At 29.0% G+C, this 9,364-nt stretch overlaps 1 pseudogene; it reads left to right on the top strand.

Annotated features, from left to right (window-relative positions):
• The first annotated feature begins 4,641 nt into the window (after positions 1 to 4,641).
• On the top strand, positions 4,642 to 8,800 carry LOC109341200 (annotated as a pseudogene).
• The last annotated feature ends 564 nt before the right edge of the window (positions 8,801 to 9,364 follow it).

Consider the following 9,364-nt stretch of genomic DNA (forward strand, 5'->3'; position numbering starts at 1 on the left):
TAAGTTGGTTTTTCTCAATTATGCTTGAGTGCCATAAAAGTGTATGAAATTTAGGTATGTTTGACACTTATCAAACTTCCCCCAACTTAAAATTTTGTTTGTCCTCAAACAAAAGGTGAAAATCATCCGAAATTAATTTGGCTAAAAATAATAATGATCAACATGATTTCAAATGTATAAGCATGTCAAAAATAGATTTCAATGAGATTTTTCATGATTTGTGAATTTTGACACATAATGCTTCAAACAAGGAATTAATGTTTTTTTTTATAAAAAATGTTTAACAATTTACCTAAGCAAATATTTTTCTAACCAAAAAGTGTTTCTTTGCACACAAGTTCAAAGTTGGAACTTTTTGAATGGTAATTGTTCCACTCAAATTTTCAAGCATTTGTTTGTAGTAATTTGAACTTGTTCTTTATCTCACATATTCTCTTAAATTGCATATATAATTAAAGATCACTAAGGTCATTATTTTGGTTGTAATGAGGCTTGGTTTGGATAATGGTTTTTTCTAGATTTTCAAGGCTAAATTAAAAAGAGAGAATTTTTGAAATTTTTCTCAAAGGAATACTTTACTCTTCTTTTTACCATTATTTTTCCCAACCTCTTTAACATTTTGAACATTGGCTTCTATTTTTCTCAATCTCTTTTTGTTTCCTTTTCATTTCTAAAGATTGAGTTTTCTTTTTCTTTTAAGAAGCAAAGTCCACCAATTTTCCCCCAAACTTAATCCTTTCAAAAATTTAATGCTCTCTTAGAATATATTTTCAATTCGGTTTTATGGGATAGTTTGAAAAAAAATATATTTCATTTGTCTGGCTCAAAGGGGCTTATCAAGGGATGATTCTAATTTGGTTTGGACTTTTTGGCCTTGAGTTCAACTAATCAAAGAACATGCCTTGATCATTTCTTATCATTCTTATGCAATGAAGAGATTTAAAGACTCAAACAAGTTTAATTAGATAAATCAAATGTTGATTCTCACTTTGATTATCTCATGTGTTTGGCTCACTCCCTTACTTGGTTTGGATTCACACTTTTTGATTTAAAAAATGTTTGCAAAGATCTTGTTACATAAAATTGAATTTTCAATTTGCAAAAATTTCAAGTTATGACATTATATGATTTTTTCACAAAAGTTTAGCATATATCTCATTTTGCTCAATCAAAGGTTAATTTATAGTATACTTAACATTTTCTAATCATGTGATCATGTTTCAAAAAAATTGTTTAACCATTTTGTTTTCGGTTTTGAATTTTTTTGTTTGTTTTTAAACAAACAAATTTACTTTGTACATATTTACACAATCAAAACAAGATTTTTTTTTTAAATTATATCAAGTTTCTCTAATCCACTCTTCCTCGACTTTGTTCTAAAGGTGTCACCGAATCTATAAGGAAAAGAATCCACTTTAATACTGAAGAAATAATTTATTGCTTTTGTATTAAATGTAGCTTAGTATTATCACATATTCACATGGCATATAAAGGATAAAAGCACATATCCTGCTTATATTTTTTTCCTACTAAAAGAAATATTAAATAAGTAAATTGTGAACACCTGATAATAATACAAATCAATCAAGGGAACAAATGGCTTGGATGAAGCATCACAATTTGAAAACAAATTGAATATGTGGTCATATTGCTTAGTTGTTTTTTTTATTGTGTCCGTGGCTTGTGTTTGGATTTTGATGGAGAAATATACATTCTAATCCTAAACATATACCCACAAGCACAGGGTAAAAAATAGTTTCTTTGTTAATAGAGTTTTGCCTTGTTGATAATAATTTAAATAATATCCTAATATAAAAATTTGTGAATATATATTTAAGTGTTCTGTTAATCGGTACATGTGAGATTCAACTCATTAACCCTTTATATACAAAATATCAATATCCAAATGCGTTGGTATGTCTTTTTTTTAAACATTTTTGGTTTTATGTTCTTTTTGTAGTATGTTTGTTAAAATAAATTATAGATTCTGATCTTGTAATAATATTAGGTATTTCAATTTTATAAAATAAAAAAATATTTGATAATAATGAATAAACCTTATTATGTCATGTAAGGAATTGCCCAAAATTTGTCCAAATACAAATGAGTATCACAATTTAAATTGTAAGAAAGTATAATGAGGGAAAAAGGCAAACATTAGGAAAAGTATAGTTATTATTCACTAGAACAAATTGTAGAATACTACATTTAAAAAAAAACTTAAAATACTCTACTTCCTTTCTAATGGTGTTGTTCATGCTAAATCTTGCTAGGTTCAGCTAAATCATAGTCATTATATTAACAAATCAAATGATGTCACTTCTAAGTCATTATCCTATGTAATAAAAGTCAAAATTCTCACTTCGTACTATTAATTCATTACTTCAATATCAGATGATTCCTTGATATAAATATTTGGTAGAAAATAATTGATTTTCCAAAAAAATATTAGTAACTGAAAATAATAAAAACACAATAAAAATGATACCCTATAATTAAGTATTGGATGCCACATAATTAAGTATTTTGCTTACTTGATACAGCATTTACACTTGTGATGACGTTAATCATAATTTTCTACTCTTCATAGTTATAGATTTTGATCAGGCAATTTTAATGAACATTTCTTTTTATCTTCTATCAAATTTGTGTAAGTCAAATTTTCTATAGAGTTGTTGATTAATCCTTAAAATATATCACTATTGTCATGGTTGTTGTGTTAGTCTCATGCTACTTTTCTTCTGTTCTCCCATTTTCTTTGCTAAACCAAATGAGAAAGTTCGAGTTTCTCTTATATCTCTCTTCTCCATTTTTCTCTCATTTATACTGAACCCTATGGCTTTATTTGGGAATGGGGTTTGGAGGGGAAAGTAATGAAATGGATGACTTTGAAAAGTCTTTTCCTTATTAGGGAGTTGGACGAAGGAGATGAGAAGGTTTTTGAGGGTTTTTTAAACTCTCCAAAATCCTCCATATGTCTATTTTAAAGTCCCACAATTTGGAGTTTTTGGAGATAAAATGTCAAAATAACTAAATATTTTTAGTAATATTATATAATTATACATTATTGTCTATTTCTCATTGTTAATTGCATTTTTAAAGTAAAAATAAAAAATTACATTATCATTAGTTTATCCTCCTCATCTAAATTTATACTATCAAACAAGTGGATAATTTCCTTCATTTTCCTTTCCCTTCCTCCCCCTTCCTAACTCCTTGATCCCTCTCATTCCCTTTCCCTCATAACTTCCAAACAAAACCGAGAGAGTTAAAGTGTGTTGTTCCACCATGAAACAAATTTAGCTATTATTTTGGAACCTTTTCAACTCCTCTAAATTATCCTCTTCCATTGGTTGGTTTTCCTCATTTGGGGATTCACATTAAAGGGGATGATTCTCTCATCAAGTGTTTTGTTTAGCTATGTTTTTTCAATTAGGAAATGTGAAATTAATGTCCATCAATTCATTCACTTAGGTTTTGATTGGGAGTTAGGAGAGAAAGGAAATGAGAGAAATCAAATGGTTAGGAAGGGAGAGGAAGAGAAGGGAAAATGAAGGAAATCCTCTCCCTTGTTTGGGAGTATGAAACTTAGATGAAGGAGAGTAAACTAATGATTATGTAAGAATTTTTTTTTATTTTCCCTTAAAAATGTAATTAATAATGAGAAATGGACAATAATATATAATTATATATTATTACTAAACATATTTAACTATTTTGATATTTTATCTCCTAAAAATTCCAAATTGGGGGACTTTAAAAATCAATAAATGCATATTCTTTAAGTGAATAAATTGATGTGTCATTAATTTCACCTTCCCTATTTGACAAGACATAGCTAAACAAAACACTTGATGAGGAAATTATTGCCTTTAATATGAATCCCCAAAAGAGGAAACCCAACTAAGGGAAGAGGATAATTGAGGAATTGAAAGGGTTTCAACATAATGGTTAAATTTGTTTCATGGTGGAAAACGTACTTTAATTCTCTCTTTGGGGTTGAGTAGAAATGGGAGAGAAATGGAGAATAGAGGTTGAAAGAGAAACTTCAACTTTTTCTCTTCTTTAGTTTAGCAAAGAAAATGAGAGGAGAGAAGAAAAGTGACTTGAGACTCACCCAACAACCATAACAATTGTGATATATTTTAAGGATTAATCAATAGCTCACTAGAAAATTTGACTTACAAAAATTTCATAGAAGATCAAAACAAATGTTCATTAAAATTGCATGATCAAAACCGTTAACTATGAAGGGGAGAAAATTATAATTAACGCCTTCACAGATTTAAATGCTATAATGAGAAGAAAAAATACATAATTATGTGGCAATTAATACATAATTATGTGGCAATTAATACATAATTATGTGATATCCTTTTTATTATGTATTTATTTTTTTCAGTTACAAATATTTTTTTGGAGATAAACTATTTTCTTTGAAATATTAATATCAAGGAATCATATGACTTTTATTACATAGGATATAGGATAATGTCCATAATGAGAGCCATATGATTAGATTAGATTAATGTTGCCATGTTGGCAACCAAACACGGCCAATAATATATTAATAATCTTCAACGCTATATATATGAGTTGTAACACAAGGAGATCTTCATAATTTTGTCATATCAATCAAGCATAGAATGGGTTTTTATTCTTTAAAGGCTACATGCAGTGTTTTGCTCTATTCCTTGATAGTTTATCTTCTTGTTTTTCATTGTTGTGCCGATGCCAACCAGACATCAATATTAGTTGTAAATGCTACTTCTACTTTATCCCCAAGGCGAATTCCCGAAAACTTTTTTGGAGTATTCCTAGAGGTGAGTACTAAAGTTTTAAGATGTAATTGCCCATCATTTTTCATAAAATAGAAAAATATCCTTCGTGACATGCTTGCTTCTAATAAAATGGGAGGTTTATAAAATCATCCTCATGAAAATTTTTATTTATTTTTATACTCATTCTTTCTATTTATTTTCAATATCTAATTAGATCCAATTTTATTTATCATCACTGTAATAAAATAATATATTTTTAATGAATGAATTTTGCTTCTTGTTTTATTATCTCTATAAATTGACTTATTACAAAAGATAAAACCCGAAAAAGATCAAACTTTCAGTTATAAATGTTATTGAATATTAGAAGTTAGTCAACCAATATTATTGTTTCTTATTCTCTAAGTTTCTTTTCAGGAGATTAATCATGAAGTTAGTGGGGGATTATGGGCCGAACTTGTGAGCAATAGAGGTAATTTCCATAATCCTAAGCCTTTCTTCATCTTGTCTTTCTTTTAAATCTCAATTGGACTCTATATTTCTAGAATATCTTTTATTTTCTTATCACAAATCTATTTTTTTAGGTTTTGAAGCTGGACACGCAACGTCAAATATTTATCCTTGGTCAATTATTGGAGATAACTCATCCATTTATGTTTCAACGCATCTTAAATCTTGCTTTAAGAGAAACAAGGTTGCATTACGAATGAAAGTGCGTTGTGGTGGCAAAAAACCTTGTCCATGTAGTGGGGTTGGCATTTCTAACCCTGGTTTTTGGGGCATGGTAAGACAAATTAATATTTCCTTTATATTATGTATTGCATCTTAGAACTAACTAATTATGGGAATGAAGAAAAGAATAATAATTTCTCACGCCTATAATATTTTTTTAAATATGACACCAAATAATGTTTACAACTTGTACAAATGCTTATTTTTGGCAATAAAGTAATTTTCAATCTTTGTAAGATTTCTTTCTTCGTTTTCAGAATATTGAGGAAGGGAAGAAGTATCAAATAGTATACTATGTTAAAGCCTCAGCAATGGCTGATTTACAAATATCATTCGCCGGAGATTATGATACAAAACTTGCATCAGTTAATGTCATGTGAGTTTCTTTAATAAAGAAAACTTTGTACTACCCTAACAACTTTGTATAAATTGTCCCTTAACAAAGTGGAGTCATGAAACTATAATCTGGTTAGTAAATAATATCTAAATTTATCCACAATATTTGTGAGTTTCATTTCATTTTAAGGAACGGGCTACAACCCCCATCATGAACCTGCAAAATTATGTTTTTTGTATTGATTGAGATATATAACTAATTGATAGATTTTGGCAGTGTTGGTAATACTTCAAATTGGACAAGAATGGTGAATATATTGGAAGCCAATGCATCATACCACAATGCTAGCCTACAAATAACAACAACGACTAAAGGGGTTTACTGGTTAGATCAAGTATCAGCTATGCCTATGGACACATATAAGGTATATATAAATCTATCTCTAAACAATGATTCTTAGGTTCCTTAAGAATGTAAAATATTTGAAGAGTTCACTATTTGGCACCTCATTGGTCGATTGTTGCAATTCTTTCTTTTTCATTTCATTACTTTCACTTATATAAGGACATAAATTCATTCTTTTCTTGATATAGGGCAATGGCTTCCGAAATGACCTTTTCCAAATGGTGGCAGAATTAAAACCAAAGTTTCTTAGATTTCCAGGTATGTATATAAATACATAATATTGTGAATATAGATTTCTATCTTCAAACCAATCCTTAATTTCCTATCTCACTTTGTTAATAAATTATATTTGGTTGTGAATACACTAGGTGGTTGCTTCGTTGAAGGAAATACTCTAAGCAACGCATTTAGGTGGAAAGATACTGTTGGACCATGGGAGGAAAGACCTGGTCACCTTAATGATGTTTGGAACTATTGGACTGATGATGGCTTTGGTTATTTTGAGGGTCTTCAAGTGAGTTACCTTTTAAATTTACAAAATTCAAATTTTCCATTCACTACAAGTTATATATCTAATAATATTTACAGGGACTCAAACTAATAACATTATTTGTCTTCACCAGCTAGCTGAGGACCTTAATGCTTTGCCAGTATGGGTGTTTAATGCTGGTATATAATTATTTATATATATATATATATATCTTTAGTATCTTATCTGAACTTCAGTTTTTGTCTTCTAATTTATTGAATAAATATCTAGGTATCAGTCATACGGAACAAGTTAATGGATCAGATCTTTCACCATATGTGCAAGTATAAGCTTCTTGCTTGCTTTTATATTTAAGTGTATTTTTAATTTTCATAGTTAATATTCTATTGACACCTTTGTATTTATATATATAGGATGCCTTGGATAGCATTGAGTTTGCAAGAGGTTGTGCCTCATCAAAATGGGGTTCTGTTAGAGCAGCTATGGGACATCCTAAACCATTTGACTTGAGATACGTAGCAATAGGAAATGAAGATTGTTGGAAGAGTAACTATCAAGGCATGTCTTTTTCAATTTTCACTTTTAATAAACATCTTCATGTATTTGGCCAATAACCTTTTATTATATATGTACATATATATATTTATTCTTTCTTTCTTGTCTTTTCAGAAAATTATCTTATATTTCACGATAAGATAAAATATAGCTATCCAGATATTAAAATTATCTCAAATTGTGACGGATCTATTAAACCGTTAAACCAACCAGCTGATTTGTTCGACTTCCATGTAATGTTTTTATAACTATACTTCTAAAGATGTCTTTTTGTTTGTCAACTTATTTGTTACTACCTTTTTAATGCTTTGTATATTTCCTCTCAGATTTATACAAGTTCTACAGATATGTTTGCGCAGTCTAGTAAGTTCGATAAAACATCAAGATCTGGCCCAAAGGTTAGATTAATTGATTTTTCGTAATCAGTCCTTGAATTTTTAATCTATGGATTATCATTTTACATGCATTCATTATATGAATAGTCATGTTGATTTTACAGGCTTTTGTTAGTGAGTATGCGGTGTGGAAGAAAGATGCTGCAATGGGAAGCCTTCTAGCTGCTGTGGCCGAAGCAGCATTTCTAATTGGACTAGAGAAGAACAGGTATATTTTATATACTTATTTGCTTATATTTTATTAACTTTGTTTTATTGCTTCAACTAAAAATCAATATTTTCATCTCATTCACTTTTTATGCAGTGATATTGTGGAGATGGTTTGCTATGCACCACTTTTCCTAAATATAAATGACAAGAGGTAATTTTCTTATGCTTCCTCTTTCATTTTATTTTCTGATATAATAATCACTTCAAAAGTTATATTGATAGTCATATATAATTCATTATAGGTGGATTCCGGATGCAATTGTGTTTGACTCTTATCAACATTATGGAACTCCAAGCTATTGGGTGCAGAAATTTTTTACGGAATCAAGTGGAGCAATATTTCTCCCAACAACACTCAAGACTAATTCATCAAACTCACTTATTGCATCTGCAATTAATCTAAAAGGGTCAAGGGATAATCAAAATTACATAAGAATAAAGGTAAAATAGGAATCCTTTTAACTATGAAGTAGCATTTCGTATTGATCCTTTCACTAACACTTTATTTACTTTATTGACTTCGGCACAGGCAGTGAACTTTGGAATTACCCCTCAGAACCTTCAAATTTGTGTAAATGGATTGAACTCAACTATTAGACAACTTGGTTCAACAAAGACAGTGTTAACATCATCAAACTTAATGGATGAAAATTCCTTCTTAGAGCCAATGAAGGTGCACATTAATTTATTTGAACTTCATTTATATATACCTTGTTAGCCTTAATTAGACAATAATTTCAGTGAAAATATATGTTTTTATTGTTTTGTTTTTAATTTAAATACAGGTCGTGCCCCACCAAAGTCCACTTGAAAGTGCTGCTAAGGAAATGAATGTTATACTCCCTCCGTATTCAGTGACATCATTTGATTTGTTAGTATAATGACTATGATTTAGCTGAAGCTAGTAAGATTTAGCATTAAAAGTACCATTGGAAAGGAAGTAGAGCATTTTTAGTTTTTTTTTAAATGTAGTATCCTACAATTTGTTCTAGCGAATAATAACTTTACTTTTCCTAATGTTTGTCTTTTTTCCTCATTATACTTTCTTGCAATTTAAATTGTGATACACATTTATATTTCGACATATTTTGGGCGATTCCTTACGTGACATAATAAGGTTTATTCATTATCATCAAATATATTTTTCTATTTTATAAAATTGAAATACCTAATATTATTACAAGATGGGAATCTATCATTTATTTTAGAGTAAATTACACTTACACGCCCTGAGTTTTATTGAAATTACACAAATTACCTCTCACTTTTTTACAGCTACACAAACCTCCCCTAATATTTATACTTTCATTACACTGACCACCCCTGCATAAGAAATAAGTGTAATTTTTTAAACAAAAAATATGATAAATGTAATTAAGTTAAACAAAATATGATATATTGTGTAGGCAAGTCCAAATAATATATGAGTCAATATTTCTTTATTATTTTTAACAAAGTT

The sequence above is a fragment of the Lupinus angustifolius genome, unplaced genomic scaffold (genome assembly GCF_001865875.1).
Source record: "Lupinus angustifolius cultivar Tanjil unplaced genomic scaffold, LupAngTanjil_v1.0 Scaffold_401, whole genome shotgun sequence".
Taxonomy (NCBI): Eukaryota; Viridiplantae; Streptophyta; class Magnoliopsida; order Fabales; family Fabaceae; genus Lupinus; species Lupinus angustifolius.